The sequence below is a fragment of the Cryptomeria japonica genome, chromosome 3 (genome assembly GCF_030272615.1).
Source record: "Cryptomeria japonica chromosome 3, Sugi_1.0, whole genome shotgun sequence".
Classification (NCBI taxonomy): Eukaryota; Viridiplantae; Streptophyta; class Pinopsida; order Cupressales; family Cupressaceae; genus Cryptomeria; species Cryptomeria japonica.
This window is the reverse complement of record NC_081407.1, coordinates 334,527,115-334,545,199: the sequence shown is the minus strand read 5'-3', so window position 1 is coordinate 334,545,199 and position 18,085 is coordinate 334,527,115.

Here is an 18,085-nt window from a genome sequence, read left to right as displayed (position 1 = left end):
GGGGTGGGTGTTGTCTCTCCAAATAGACAACTCCCAGCTTAACAAACGCACATTGGTCTAGGCTTGGTTCTCCATTAAATTCCATGGTCACATGGATAATTTTCCTGCGCATCTCAATTAACACATTAGTAACTCCAAATAATCACAATTATACATAATCAAATACATGGATTTTCATTACACATCAAACACTCATACATTTGACAACAATAATCCAATATCTCATTTGTTTCAAATTCAATTTCACATATGCAATTAACATAATTTCCCAAAATGAACCATTCATAAATAAGCATCATTTTTCTATCATCAAAATAAAATCCTGGAAATTTCCAATAATGACATTCACCATCATAATGTAATTCTATTCTAGTATCATATCTAAAGTTTCATAATCATCATGCACAAAATAAAGCATCAACATATGTCAGTGTGATGGAATCACATAAGTTCTAAGTCCATAATGCATAAAATAAAGCATCCATAATAGTCTCAATATGCAAATAACTGAAAATGTCAAACTGAATCGGGGTAGGGCCTCACAGTACTCTCCTCCCCAACATGGATCACCTAGAAAAAAACATCTAGAATGTGTATCCATGTCCTCTCTTATTCTTCTCATGGTTCACTTAGAAAAATATATCTATAATATGTATCCATACCTCTCTCATTTTATTCTCATGAGATCATAGTTGTGTTATTTGTAGTTCATGGGTGATGTAGGCTCTTGCTCAAGATTTTATGTGATAACTTGTGTCCTTGAGATGAGATTTTTCAAGAATGATATTAGTGGTTGAGAAATGTTTGATATTGAGGCCTCTTCGGCTACTTGGCTTGAGGTCTTGTTTTTGTCTTTTAGCTTTTGTGTCATGTGTGTTTTTCCTTTTCCAATTTTCCCTTTGTTTGTCTTTTTATTCTTGTCTTGTTTTGTGTGCCCTTGCATGCATTTGAGTGAGTTAAGACCCTAATATTGGGGGCTTAGTTTATCAAAATTGGTGGTGTCCTCCTTGTGATTATGCTTCTGATTTCTCCTCTCCCTCACCTATTTCATCTACTTTATCATGAGTATTTGCATAATATCATACTCCCATTAAAGTGGGTGATAAATGTAGAATTGTAAATTATTATTGAGGTAATTTACACTTCATGTTTGTGCCCTTACTTTAGTGTGTCTTATCCTCATCTCCTAACTAGGTCTATTTAATACCCTATCTCTATTTATAATGCCATGTACACCCACTAATTGATTTCCTAGAGGGGTATACTTCTTCCTAGGGATAAATTAAGGTCTCTAATTGAGAAGGACCAAGGTGCTAGCACCCTTGTCCTAGGACCAGAGTGCCCTCACCCTGGTCCCTCTTAGTTGGGCCCTATTTTGAAATGGGGTAAGGGTCTTATATTTCTAGTGGGAATTCAATTTTGTGGCTCTATGTGGTCGGCCTAACCAAAAATTAACCTAGATACCCATATATAAAAATATTTTATCAACATAATTTCAACCAAGATAGATCTCCATCCATTATATAAACAAACAATCAGGTATCCTTGCATCTGTGAATTGTTATCAATCATTTTTAGAGATCTTCAAGGCTGCATATTGTTCACTCAACCATTATGGACAAAAATTGTATCAATCATATGGAAGCATATATGTTATTAGGTTTTGTAATGTTCGTACCATTTCATACAATATATGTCATTACATTCAAGAAGCAAAGCATCATCATCAATAATTGTAGAATTGAGGTATATCCTTTCATTATTTATTTCAATATTTATAGTTATTCGTTCAAGGTTAATTGCTAAACCGAGGTTCGACTTAGGAAAAACCCTATTCCCCTCAATTTCCACTCTCTTTTTGTGTATAGAAAATAAGTATAGAGCTATACTTTTTAGGATCAATATTATTCATAAAGATGAACAGGTTCCCCTTTGGATGACAAAAAGTGCGGAGGATAGGAGTGACCAATGCTCTAGTCCTGACAATTCAGGATGACCTTTTGGGAACATATCCAAACATATTACTATGATCCAAGTTTGTAGCTATGTTTGAAGACTGTAACTCACTATTTATGCATAACTACTTCAATTTCAACACATTTACCCTAATTTCAGAAATTTCACAATTCAACTTAAAAAGAGGGAATCAAAATTCTTATTCCTATCCTTATTGGATTGATGCTACATCAATTGAATTCAACCCTCTTTAATGTAGTTGGCCCCTAAGAAAAATATTAGTTGTTTTACTACATTTGGTGGTGAAAACCCTAATATTTTTACCATTACAAAGAGCATCAGTTATCTTCAATTATTTAGTTGGACTTATCATTTGATAGCAATAAGATGTAGAAAAATTGAAACCTTACCAATAAAAAAACTGAATAGAAAGGAGGAATCAAGAAGGTGTCATGCCCAAACCTTTGGGCACGAACGGGATAAAGTTTTCTTTTTTTAAGTCACAATTCAAAACATTAAATTAGCAAATATGAAATGCTCTAACATATTTTGTCTTAACTATGTTTAGAGTTAACTTTATCTACTAACTCAAGTAAGTAAAAAATAATTTAAAATTAGATGCAGATTATTAATTCTCCAAAGAAATTATTATTGTCTCCACGATTTTAATCACTAAATTAACTTAATTAAAATTTCTCTAAAGTATCTGGCAAAGATATTACTAATCTCCAACAAATCAAAGTTTGTTCTAGGGAACAATTTAAATTAGACCTAGCACTTTTATTTGTAATGTCTAAAATTATATTTCAATCAATAATTAAAATTAGCTTAAAATTAAATCGACTATAGGGCAAATTTAACTTCATAAATGTATATTTTCCTATAAGTTTAAAAATCTCCCAATAGCCAAAATAATCCTACCCAATTTATTATAAAGTTTATAATAGTTTACACTCCCTAATTATTTAAAACATCATAAATATTTGATAAAAAAAAAACTATTTAACTTAATTTATAACATCTCAATCCATTATATATATATATATATATATATATATATATTTATATATTTATTTATGAAATGTATATATATATATATATATATATATATGTACGTAAAACCATACTCATAAATTTATTAAAACATTATAACCACCTAATTTAATATCCTTACTCCATTTTGACCTATCCATCCAAATTTAAAACCCTAAGTATAAAAATATACATATATTATATTTTTATGAATATACATGTGTGTGTGTGTGTGTGTCTATATATATATATATATATATATATATATATATATATATATATATATATATATATACACTACCCTAGCCCTACCCGGGTTAGGGTTTTATTTTTTTTACTTCCCTTTTTTCTGTGCAGGGCAGACATGGTAGGAGCGGTGGCAATTATTTTTAGAGGTGGTGGGGATGCCGGACGTCATCCACTGTGTGTCCACATAGTGGTGGCGTGAGGCACCGACCCAGTGTGTGTCCACATAGTGGTGGCGCGGGGCGTCGTTCCACTGTGTGTCCGCATAGTGGTGGCGCTTTGGCACCACCCACTATGTGTCCATAGAATGGCAGCCCGCGGGCCACCCACTATGTGTACACACAGTGGGATTCGGCCCCCCCCGAAACCCTTTTTTTTTTCCATACTTCAATTTTTTTATTTTTTTAAAAGAAAATTTTTGTTTTATGTAAATTATTTTTGTTTATTTATTCTATAATATATATATAGGTATATATATATATATATATATATATATATATATATATTGCTAACTCTACCATGCCAAAATACAGATAATTTTTTTTTTTTTTGCCTTTAATCAGAGATAGAAAATTAGTTCAGATTTATTCTCTCCAATAAAAGATTGATAGAAAACCCATAAAACTAAATAGCAACTAAAAAGGATATGATATATATATATTTTTCTTTAATTTCCTATAGTCTATTTAACTCTAGAATTAATTTTCTACAATTAAGTAAATAACAGAGTTTAGTAATTTTTAACAGCAGCTATATAAATATGTGATTATTAAAGATTAGATAGACCATTTATTTTCTAGATTTAAATTTATGTAAGTAATTAAAATTTACGTAAGTAAATAAGATTAAACAGCAACTTTGTAGATCTAGACATTATTAAAATAAAACCTTAGAAATGGCTATAATAAAATTTGATTTTATTTTTTGAAATAACAAAATGACAGATTTAGATAAACTAAAATTGCACTTCCATTTACAGATCTAATTGCTTTATTTCCAGCCTTCTACATGCATGCAAATCTAATTCATTTCTTTTCTGATATTTTGTTTTAAATGCATAAAGGCAATAAATAAATTACTTTCTTTTCAAAATATCCTAAACACAACAAATGTTATTTTTTAGAAATATAGATAACTAAAACCAGAGTTACTCATTTCTTTTCTGCAGTATAGCATAAATAAATATTACATATCTTTAAAACATATTCCCAAGTCTTTATTGTCACTTTACAAATAGGTCTCTCATTTCAAATAAATGAGGACTTTAAAAGAATAATAAGTACATTTACAAATATTTTTCTACAACAAATAACTCTAGCTACATCTACATGTCCTATTCTTTTCTTCCAACAACCTACAATAAATCAAAAACTATGACCATGGAGTGCTCACCTCCCAGCCTAGGCTAACTAGTAGCCACCCCCAACCTTGGAGAACCAAGCCCTAGACAGGATACACACATGCAAACACACACAACCAAGGGAAAACCATCACAAACACATTCCCAACCCAGGGCTACACTGCACCACACATTGTGATGTCTTTTCAAGGGTGGTAGTGGACCAAGTACCCTAAGGAGACTGCAAGTATGGTAAAACATATAGCCACCTCATGGCAAACCAAATACATCATAAGTATAACAACCCCACATCCTTATTACCCCCAAGGTATTCATGCCTTATTTCCCTCCTTATGACCCCCAAATGCATAAACAAGCCATGCAGCAAGGGTCACATAAAATCCCTTGTGATCACTCTCATAACAAGAGACTCTCACTCGAGGGCTATCACTTCTACCACCCACAAGACCATCCTCTCTCCCAAGAGTAGGAGGCCTTGATTACTCCCAAAGCACATAACATGCATACAAAAAGTAAAACATAGAACACAATAATTTTCCAAGGAAAACATGCAAGAAACTAGCCTTTTTACACAAGAAATCATTTCAACACAACATGTAATATAAAATAATACAAGGAGAAAATATGACTAACCTTCAACTGCCCAAAGGTATGCTAGATTGGTTGAAGATGAGCAGCCCAATTCCACAACCCCTTGCCTCTCTACACTTAGCCAAATTTTCTAAAACCAAATCTATCTTTCTTTCAAATTCTTGTCTCCAAAAATGGAGAGTGGGTGATTACCTGCAAAATCTCTCATTCTTGCCTAAAAAGGCCTCAGTCGGAGTTCTCACAGGTTTCTAAATTTGAAAAAGGAAAACTCAGAAAAAGATCCAAAAGGATCTCTCATCAAAAAGGAAAGTTAACAACTTACGTGTTGCCTCCTAATTTTCAATTTTCGCTCAACTTAGGAAATCCACTTTTTAGGGTGTCTAAATGGTCACATGGGAGTTGAAACATGCCTAAAATTACTCCTAACCCTTAGGTATACCTTATGGGCTTTAGGAAACACTCTTAAACTAACCCTAGGTGTCCATTTAACCCCTTGTAAACCCCTCTGAAGTTAATTTTCGGGTCAAACTTAAGTTGACCACCCCAAAGATTCTCTTCCCAAGGAAATTATGGAATCACATTAAATTAATTGAAAAAGCTATGGTTAAACAACTCCCTCCAAGAGAAAATTTTTAAAAAACCAAAACATAAATCAACACATGTGTCAAGTGACACAATAAAAATACTTTTACAAAATTATACATGAAATCTTGTCTCTTGTTGGATTTACACAAATAAATAAATTCAATCTAACACACATGCAACATCCACTTTTACAAATAAAATACTATACAAATGGGGTGTTGTCTCTCCAAATAGACAAACTTTGGTTTTACGAACGTACATAGGTCTAGGTTTGGTTCTCCATAATATTTCCATGGTCACATGGATAATTTTCTTGCACATCTCAATTACACATTAGTAATTTCAAATAACCTCATATAATATAAAACACATGAATGAGAATACACATCAAACACTCTACAAACAATATACACTTAAACAAATCAATACACCTTATATCCAACAAATCCACATAAGCAATTATCATAATTCTCATAATTTTGATCCACACATAAAACATACATCCTATTTCTATCATCATAGTAAAGTCCTGCAAATCCAATAATGACATATATCATCTCAAATTCATCCTATTATAAAATCATGTAGAGTTCTATATCATAAATAATATAAATGAAGCATCAGCATATAGCAATGTTATCCAAATCATGGAATCGTATAAGTTGTAAATCCATAATGCATAAAAATAAAGCATCCATAATAGTATCAACATAAAAATCACTGAAATGCTAGACTGAGTCAGGGTAGGGCCTCATAGAAGGAAGGAAGGAGGCCAAACAAGATGAAGAAAGCTTTGGAAGAAGACTTGCCTCTTTGAAATCTAACTTGTAGTTCATTTGACAACAAGATATACACTCTAAGACTGAAGCTTACATAAATATGCTGCCATATTCTCTTGTCAATAAACTTGGAGTGGAAGAAGAGAAATATTTCATGAATAGGGTGAGGAAAAAAAGAATGGAAATTACTACATTGATGGAGACAAGAAGCCTAAGGTCTCTCCAAGAAAAAAGATAGAGGGATGTAATACACTCCTATTCAAAGATAAAATCAAAGTAAATATTAATTATTTCAACCAACAATTGGGTGCTAAAAATGGGTTTAAGCAAATGGATATTTATAGTAGTGTGTATGAACTTAGTGAGGTGAAGATTTTTTTTAAATGTAGTTAATATGGATGATTATGTTGTAGTTTGTCGGAAAAATTATGTGTCTATTAGTAAGAAGATGAATAGTTTAGTAGTGTCTAGTTGGGAAAAAAATTAAGAATTTATAAAGAATGTCTATCCTGTTCGACACAAAAATGAACTTAATATTGATACTATGTTACGCAAGTTAGTTAGTAATTGAAGCATGGAATTGCACCAAAAAATGTTGCAGATAAGTCATGTCAATGAACTTGGACATGAAGAAAGGGGATATAATGATAAATACGCAAGAGGTATAAATCATTAGAAAGCTTGTACATGATCATACACATTAAGGATGAAAATAATTTAGGTGAGGGTAAGAAAAACCAATCATCGAATTAGCCCAAGAAAGGAAAAAATCAACCAAATAAATCTTACAAAGGCAAGTGGCAATGTAAGAACATGTTGTTGATGTACATGTTTGTAAAGATCTCCACAGTTGCTATGCTAGATATGGACATTATGGATTCAAAATCTTCGAAGTAGTACTATAAATTTTACCCATCCAATATACCAAGAGGGTTTTAATTATGACATAAATATTCCCAAAATTAATTTTAAAAACTTTATTGATGCATTTAAAAAAAAACGGTATAAACCAAACCTACACCAAATGAGAAAGACAAATGAAATATTTTTCTATTTCAATGACCCATTTTTTGGGTTATATTCCAATCAAACTGTAAAACAACTTATAATAATTTATGTAGCAATTATGTGTTTATATTGTTTTTGAAGTATTGAAAATCTCCTCTAATAACTTAGAAAATGGTATTAAATATGTGTGTATGTGTTTTTTTGTGAATGGTGTATCCAACTGTATCCACATTGAGGATCTTAAAAAAAGGTCGTATTTATATTTCATACCATACCCCTATTTGTGTCCATACAAATTTAGTTTTATATAAATAAGATTTATATTTATTTACACTAAGAGGCGTAACACTACAATGGCACCCAACTAACTTTCTTATCCTATCATTTTAGTGGATAATTTAAAATAAGTTAAAGACTAAAATCTAAATTAAAAAGCAACTTTATATTATTATTAATTATTAAATGTAAAATAAATTATATTTTTAAATGTAGATTTGGAAGAAATAAATCTAAATTAAAAAGAAACTTTCTATTATTATTATTTATTAAATGTAAAAAAAACATATTTTTTAAATTTGGATTTGGAAGAAAAAATCCTAAATTAAAAAGAAACTTCCTATTATTATTATTTATAAAAAAAAATTAAATGTAGATTTAAAAGAAACTTCAAATTAAAAAAATTATTTTCTAGATTTAAAAGAATTAAAAACCAACTATTAAATGGAAAAAAATAATTTTCTAAGTTTATATTTAAAAGAAACTTCTAATTTGAAAAATTATGTTCTAGATATAAAAAAACCTTCCACTTTTTTTAAAGCAAAAAGAAACTTCTAATTTAAAAAATTATGTTTTAAAATCTAGATTTAATAGAAATTTTTATATTTTTGGCATCCAAATCAGTTAATATTCTAAAATAAATTAGAATTTTAATAAAATTAACTATATGAAATTAATTAATAGGTATTAATTATATTAATTCGTTTTAGTTATAATAAATAGGCATATTAGTATTATATATTATACTTAATAATATACATTACTAAATAATAATATATTATAATTTTAACATATAATATTAAATAAAATATTGAAATATACTATTTTTATTATTTGTTCATATTATTTAATTAAATATAGGTATATTTTTAGCTCTTTTCAAATCTTTATTTACATCTCTTTAGCTCCATTCATGTAAATATCTAGAATGTATCTACAACTTATAAATATATTTAAAATTATTTTATAACTAATAGTACTCACTCACAAACAAACTAAGTGTTAGGATTGATGATAGTCCCAAAGATACTGAGAGGGAGGGGGGTGAATCAATATCTAATCGGTTCATAGATTATTTAACCTTATTAAGTATTTTGCATTCCAAAACAGTGTACCGGTAAACAAGAATTAATGCAGTAAATATGAATAGTAAAGACAACATAGAAAACACACCATAACACAAGATGTTTAACGAGGAAACTCGGTGTGGGAAAAACCTCAGTGGGATTTGTAACCCACAATATTCACTCACTAGCCAATGAATGGATATTACTTACAAGAGGGGCCTACACATGCAGGAAGGCCAACTACCTAGAGCTCACTGCTTAATCACAAAAAGGAAGTCTCACTGACTTACAAATGGATAATGAAAATCCAATAAAATGTACTGCTATAATTCAGCATCTGCTATGCCAGGTTCAGTACTGGTTTAAGCTCATACAATAACCATAAACCTTATACAAAATTTGCCTTAATATTCGCTCATCACTTCTACCATGTATCCATCCTATCTTCTATATCAAAATGATTTTCAAGATCTCATACATATATGAGTCTTATTACAATATGCCATGTCAGCTTTACAAAAGATATTTACAATTAAATACAATAAACAAAACTTTATTCTTGTCAGCTGGAGTGTTGGTATACATTGTAGTCACTGTTGGTGAAGTGTCTGTCGATACTGATGCCTGCTGGTGCCAGTGCCTGAAGATATCCACATGGTTTCCGGTAAGTTGCCATCAATGACAACACCATCATTTATCACTAGAGTGTTGAATGCCAACACTAAGTATATCTTTATTTCTAACTACTCACCCTCTATCTTTTTCTTCAAATCTCTCCTCTTTCTCTCTATCTATGTCTCATTATTTACATATGTCTTCATCCTCTATCTCTCCATCTCCCCCTCTCATTATCTCCCTTTTTTTATCTCTAGTTCTCCACATCCTCTTTACTCTCCCCTTATAAACATATCTAAAACTAATTGATATATTTAAATTATTTTATAACTAATAGTAATCGGTCACACACAAACTCTTTGTTTTTTCCTCCCTATCTCTATCTCCATCTCTTTAAGTATATCTTTATTTCTAACTATTCACCCTCTCTTTTTTTTCCAATCTCTCTCTCTCTCTCTCTCTCTCTCTCTCTCTCTCACACACACACACACACACACACACATTATCTACATATATCTTTATCTTTCTATCTCTCTATCTCCTCCTCTCTCATTATCTGCCTATTTTTATCTCTGTATTTCACATCCCTTTTACTCTCCCCTTCTAAATGTCCATCTCTCTTTGTTTCTCCCTCCCTATCTCTATCTCTATCTCTACGTCTATCTTTATTTCTAACTATTCACTCTCTATCTTTTTATTCAAATCTCTCCCCTTCATCTCTATCAATGTTTAGTTATTTACATATATCTTTATCTTTCTATCTCTCAATTTCCCCCTCTCTCATTATCTCCCTATATTTATGTATATTTCTCCGCATGCGTTTTACTCTCCCCTTATCTCCCTCTACCCCTCTCTCATTATCTCCCTCTTTTTATCCTATTTCTCCACATCCCTTTTACTCTCCCCTTTTGGACATCCCTCTCCCTCTCCTCTTCTATCAACACTATTGGTAAGAACATAACACATTCCATCCTTTTTTGAGATAAGTTTTGGATCAAAATAAAAATGTTAAAAAAATTCATCCTTTGAAGATAAAGAAATATGAGAAGATGCAAGAGCATATAATTCATCTCAACCATATACTTCAATTTTCATTACTTTAAGAAAAATATTTTACGATGAAAAATTAAGAAATATATATTTTAATATTATTAATTAGAAAAAGAATATGTATAGGTTCAAGCTTGGATTTGCATTGCCATGTGTTTTCCTACAACATTCTATGTATTCCATTGGCCAATTCTGCATAAAAAATACAATATAGGTGCAGTGTGATGATTTATAGAGGAGGAAGTTGTTACTAGACGTATCACATCTTTGATTTTCCAATAAAAAAAGACATCTTCAGAGACCCTAGGTGTTTTTCTCTATTATTTCTTGTTATTTAAACTAGGGATTGTTGCACTGGCATTCTTGTTAGAAGAAAGAAAGCAAAGAAAGAAGTCATCTAGGCTAAAAGAAAAAGGGGAAACAAAAAAATCCATGAGGATTGATAATAGACGCCCACTACCATGTGTCTTCTGATCCACACCTCTCTTCACCTCTATGCTTTTCATTATTTGGCTTTAGGGATTCTTATTATTTTCTCTGCATGTTGGCCAGTGCATTGTGGCTATTCTATGACTTCTTTTGATTTCTTTAAGGCTTGAAGAATCGACTGAGGGGTAATTTTTTGATCTTTTGGCCAAATTTCATTGAGATTTGTTTTTCGTGGATGCCTTCACATCCGATGACTATTGTGGTTCAAAGCGCATGCGAAGATTAATGCGACTTCATGGAAAACAATTCTGGAGGAGAACCATCAACTCTTGACAAAATGGAGGTGGTGGATAATACGAAAACCAAAGGCATGAATAAATCCTTCAAGGAGATCATTGCTCAACCACTTCCCACTATCACAAAAGGTGCTAGGTTTGTCTCTGTTAAACCCTTGGCAGTACGTGATAATGTAACTTCAGTGGGAAAGTTAAGGACCTTAGTTTTTCCTTGGTCTCCCTTTCTTTCATTCCAAATGATTCAATGTGTAATGAGATTCCTCTTGAAAAGAGTAAATTAAAAGATATTGCTATTTTTTTTGCTGTTGTTGATGTTGATAAATGTGTGGCCCAAAAATTGCTTGATAATTGGTTTCAAAATATGTGGAATATTAAACTAAGGTTTCATGTTTCCTTCTGTAGATTAATTCAAAAAATATTATTTGTTATTTTTTTCAAAGATCATAAGGCCCAATCTGAAGTTATTAATAAGAAATATTGGACTATTAGAAGATGCAAATTTCGTGCCCTAGGATGGTCTCCTGAAGCCATTAATGAATAAATCTTGGCACTATCGTGTCTTAGGTGGATTCTGGTTAAAAATGTCCCTCCACTGTTGTGGAGATTCATACCCCAACTGATTGAGCCAATTGGCAAAACCATTCTTATGGATAATTCGGCCTCCCTTATACTACATTTGGATGCTAGGGATCTTGTTTTGATTAACCCTGGTTTAGATGTTCCTAAATTTCTCAATGCTAAATTAGGGGATGATATTGTCTCTTGCCCTATCAAAATTATAGGAGTCAATGCTTTCTTCCTCTGTAGAAAAGGGAATATTCAGAATAATTGTCCCATTATCAATCGTAAAAAATGTATGGAAAACCCTGAAAGGGTGCTCATGACTCCAAATCTACCTCCAAGAATCATTTTCCCTTATTGGCCTCTACACCTCTCATGGATAAACTTGACTCCTTAAGTAAAAATTTAAAAAATGCTATCAGTGGAGCTAATAAAATGCTTCCTAAGTTTGATAAAAATAGATTTTGGGAAATTCAATGAAGCTCCCCCTCCGCACTCTGCAATTGTAGAATCCCTAGAACAAATGCATAAAGACCAACAAGAGGGTTTTCAAATGACTGGAAATAACCCTAGAAAGAAGAGGAGGAAAAATGCCTAGTAGTTGGTGCTCGAAAAAATTAGAGTGGCTAACCCCAATAGCAGTGAGCATAGTAAAGATAAAAATGCTAGGCTGAACAATTATGCTTCTCCTATGGAAGATGATGTGTAGTAGATGTCCTCTGAGAGGATATTATCAGGTATGAACACAAAATATTTGGTAAGAATCTTGAAGGGAGAGACATAAATAATAGTGAATCAGATAAGGGAGGGAGCTCTAGTGGGACACTCATCAAGTGTAATGCCCTGCCAGGAAACCCCGAAGGGATAAGCCAAAATACAAGAATAGAGTGCAATAATTTTTATTTTTTTTAAAAGTTACAACACATAAGATGCAACAAGATATCAAAGATTCAGATTACATAGCGGAAGACATCAACTAACACCTAAAGAGTTTCCCAACGAGATTACTTAAATTTCACAATTCACTTAACTCACACAATTAATCCAAAAGCTGAATATCTTAATAACAAGATAATTCATAAACAGGATAATTCCTTTCAAAAGATGGAAATATAAATCACAAACCAAGTTTCATCATTAAGATCCATTCATAATCTTCATTCAAGCTTTTCATTTAAAATTACAACCATACATCTAACATTCTAATACACTAGGATTCCATCATAACATAAGGGATCTTTCCAAGCATATTTAAATTCCTTAACAACAACTGAGTATAATACATTACTCCAAGATACATTCTTTCATATTCCAGCTTATTGCATTTTAAAAGCCGATTACATACTAGCATCTACGATAAATCTCATCTAAACCACTTACGCATTCGATCAACATGGCATTCAAGAAAGAACTGAATATAAGCATTTATAGTTAATTCCAATTATCCACTTAACCATTCTAACATAAGCTAATCATACATGATAAAGCTGAATAACAGAAACATAAGAGAATACATCACGTAACACCATAATGATCTCGGAGTTCACCCCTAAAGGGCTACATCTCCGGGTCTGCTCAACTGTAAGACCCCTCTGATAATTAATAAAGTTAAGAATACAAGAGGTTACACCATGTACTATCCAGCCATCAAGGCGAAATATAAACAATATACAAACGAGCGCATCGGTCAATTAATACATAAACGATCCTTAAAAAGAACAAGATCTAGCTGAACAAAATCAAGCTAAAAACATAAGTCCAGGAGAGCATCCATAAAACTGAGCCATCACCACCCAAGGTCTAACCTGAAACCGATACTCGCAAGGGCAGAGACAAAAGGATGACCCACAAAGGTACTCTTAACAGGACAAAACGACAACACACTAGCGAACGTAGGGACAAGTGTCATCACACAACCTGGTATGGTTACCATGGCAAGTCTTCATAGGCCCCGGCCCAATACAATGGAACACCCTGGCAACCTAATCCAAGCTTCCGGCCCATCCAAGCCTCATGTGGACCCAGACATCCTCTCGTGAAGACAAGGATAGTAGTTTGCCATTTCAAGGGTTCCCACAGCATGTCGAGTCTATGATAGCACTCATCCCATGTGTGAGGCACGTTATCTTATTTAGAGATTATATTCTAATCTACTTAGGTTATCACTTATTAGACTCACTTTCGACGGGTTACCCAGCAGCCACTTTGGCCGCGACCCCCAATCGAAAGCCACTTTCCCATACGACACTAGACTAACTCAGACGAACTCAAAACCAGAGAATACACATGGTCAGACGAACGGAGTTCAAGAAGGAGAAACAATCATCTGGTCAAACACGACTCATAGATGCACACTTACTAACGGTACTCTAACTAGAGACCCGACCAACAACGGTCAACCACCATCGTCATTCGACTCACACAGAAGGAGGATAAGATCAAAATGACACTACCACAATACAATAGTCAACTCGGAATCGAGGACTGAAACAGGTATCCCAAGTCAAGCCATATGACAGGGTCCTACTAAACAAAGCAAAACATGCCATTTCATAATTAAAGGCGAATGCAGAAATTAAACTCGCAAGGCAATAATCAGAAAAGACAATATTTCCTCAAATTGATTTAATCATTACAAGACGATCAAGTTTTCTACAAGATCCAATCAGATAACAGTTATCTACCTCATCAAGGGATAAGTTGTTCTTGGTTTTCTAACTCCTAAGGTTCAAAGCATCGAACAGACATATAAAGCCATAATGAGTTTTTAAACCAATTCATATTAATAAAATTCAGACAACCATTAATCTATCAATTAAGATATTTAATCTCCAACAAACATCATTAACATACTGGTCTAAAATCGACCTCTACAGTTTCGTATTATTTCTCAGGCCCAGATGCATTATACGGATTACGGAAATAAAAATGTAGAAAGAGAATCTAAATGGAGATAATCATTTCCAAAGCATATCGTTAAAATTCAAACACCCAACGATAAATATTTCACTTACTTCTTAATTACTCAAATGATATGTTCTACGATAATATTTAACATCATCAATTAGTAACTACATCCTATTTCAATGGTTTTCCCATAACATATTAATCTCTATTGTGCTTTTAAACAATACTACCTTAATTAGCCAAATGCTCTAATCAGCTAGAAGGTAAGATCTAGATTCATTAATCCAAGATCAATCAGAATATAATCAATGATATTTAGTTGCGAAGTTAACAGTTTTAGAACTTAATCAGGAAAGGGACATAAGTCATGAAATGAGATTGAATAATTAATCCATCTATAAATTCCATTATATAATTAATCAATATCCAATCAACCTTTATCAAGATTAATGCCACCATATTCCTACATAAGAAACTAGATAAAACTTAGTCATCAACATAATATTTACAATATTATATGCATTTTTTTTTTTTAAATGATAAAAAAAAATACATTAAAAAAAAATGTTTTCTAAAAACTAATTAAAAAAAAAGACGCATTAGGAAAAAGGGGAGGGCGGGCCGTGCCCTAACCCTAACCCTAGCCGCAGGCTTTGGGGGAGCTTCGTGGGCGGCGCCACGGTGGTGCCCGCAGGTGCCGCGGCGCCCTGCGGCCACCGCCGTGAGCCGCAACCGCCACGGCCACACACAATTGCGGGAACCAGGAAACGGGGGGGAGCAAGCGGAGGATGCGTGGGGGAAGGGGGGAGGAGCGGGTGGAGCTCCACTCACCACCCTCCAACCCCAAACCCACAGTCCGCTAAACATAAAAAAAAAAATGCACAGGCTCAAAAAAAATATATAAATGTTTTCCTTTTCCCTATAAACACAGTTTGGAAATAAACACAAATGCCCAGTGCGATGAGAAATTAAATGTTTCGCCCAGCTCGATTTCATAATAAAAGGAACAACGCACAGGGGCAAAACAAATATATTTTCCTTATTTTTTTAACACACAGTCCGAAGCTTAAAACAACCCCCAGCTCGATATAAAAAAATAAATATATTTTTTTCTTCAAAAAAATAGTTCAAAAATCCCCAAAACGCCACACCCACTATGATTTCAAAAGTTTCGATTTACAGAATGAGCAAATTCAAAAAGAATATGTTTGGGTATCTTATATATTTTTTTTTTTTTAAACCCAAGTGGATAAACAAATCCTACCTGATCTCGCATTCCTGGCAAGATCGGACGAAGAACCCCAATCTTCAGCTCCCAAATCCCTCCTTCTCCATCCAAAATCCTCCCATTTCATCTCCAAAATCTTTTCCAACCAAAATTTCTCCAAAAAAAGTCCATCCTCCAAAATTTCCCCAAATTTTGGGTTATATGGAAGAGTTGACCAAAAATTCTATTTTTGGAATAAAAATTCTTATTTACAAAAAAATTCTCAACATTTATCCTTTCCTAATTACAACAACAAATCAACTTGCCTTTCAATTAAAAATCAATTTTCTCATTAATCAAATTTAACCTTTCTAATTTCAGAAGCCAACAGAATACTATTAAATCTATTGCGATAAAATATAAAACTTTCTTTTTCAACAGCATATATAAAATGCATTAAATATTCAAAATCAGTTATTTAATCGAATTTACTCCCAATTTAAAACGAGTAATCCAAAATCAATGAAAATCGCATAACGAAATCCCGATTAATCTAGCCCATTAATCTTCAATGCACAAATGCATAAATACTCAAAATAATCACTAAGGACTAATTAATCAATTTAACCATGCACACCAAGCACGCAAACCGAGAAGGTCAACCAAACAGACGACTCGCAAACCCAAACAAAAAGGGATTAACGACGACGACTGGCGATGCTCACTAGAGCATGACTAAGGTCAACTAGGGTCTTACGACCACCTAATCTAACTCTAACGATTAAAAGGGTACACTCAAACTTGCACACCCAAGTGAAGACGAACCTCGCACTCATGCGGCATTGTACCTGAAATTTCCTGCAACCAAGAGTCATACATGCATACGTATATAAATTTTAATGAAAGCGTTGGCCCGATATTAATACCACGAAATAGGAACACTAAACAACTAGCATATACTAGTGCGAAAATCACATCCACAGCTATGCGTTAAATCAAGCATCTAACTGTAACATTATATTAAGATAAACTATCCAAAATTAAACCAAGATTAGAGATTGATTAGGGTAGGGGTACTACATTCTCCCCCCCTAGGTTCCGACTTACTCCTGGAAGTCATAAGGCTAGATGGAGAACATGTTGTACGCATCAGCCCTGAAACTCATTCAACAAAGATCAAATTGCACATAGAAATCTTTCCATAAATAAATGAAATACAATTGCAAAATCCTTACAAATGCCATTATCCATTGGCAAGATACATCTAAATCCATACATTCCTTACAATATTCCAGGAATTATCCACAATCATAGGAGAGAAACAAGAATTTTCTTCCTTTCATTACACCAATTTAAAGCATTACAAAGAGGTAAACGACAATTACCATAATCATCTATCGAACATGACCAAAAAAAACATGCCATCCAGATCAATTTCCTTTACCAATCCATCTTTATCATAAAATTTTATTGAATAGAACTAGCTTAAATATCAATTTCTACAGCCAAATTAACTTTCATCAAATGAGAGCAACATAATTAACTCAATTGATTACACTTGCCAGGCATAAGAAAACCTTTCCAAAGACTATGTCCCATAACATAGCGACAAGTTAACACAATTTACTCCATGATACAAATACTAACCATCCACATAACTGGAATGCATAACAAAAAAGGCCACATGTGAGCATGTCTAATGCTCGGTCAAGGATAATATGCACGATCAGCATCTCTATGCCTGATCTCAGAACAACAATATGATCATCAATATCTAATATCTCACTCAAAGGCTTGATGGTGCTAGGCACACCATAGCGGTGCTACCTTCCATACAAGACCTTTGTGAATATCCCTTGTTGAGCAAGGTGGTTAGCCTCCAAGAGATAGTCACCACACATAGGTAGGTAGTGGATACTAGCTGCATCACAGCCTCACATACCCCCATCCTCAAGGTTCCCTGCGTCTACTTCCTCGTATACACTCATCCAAGCCCGTCTCCCATGTTCTTGGAGAGGAATTCACATTGCAACACAAGACCAGCATACGAAAACATCAAGGATAAACCGGTTTAGCCACCAAAGTACAGAATAATAAAGATAATAAATCCTCAATTCCAA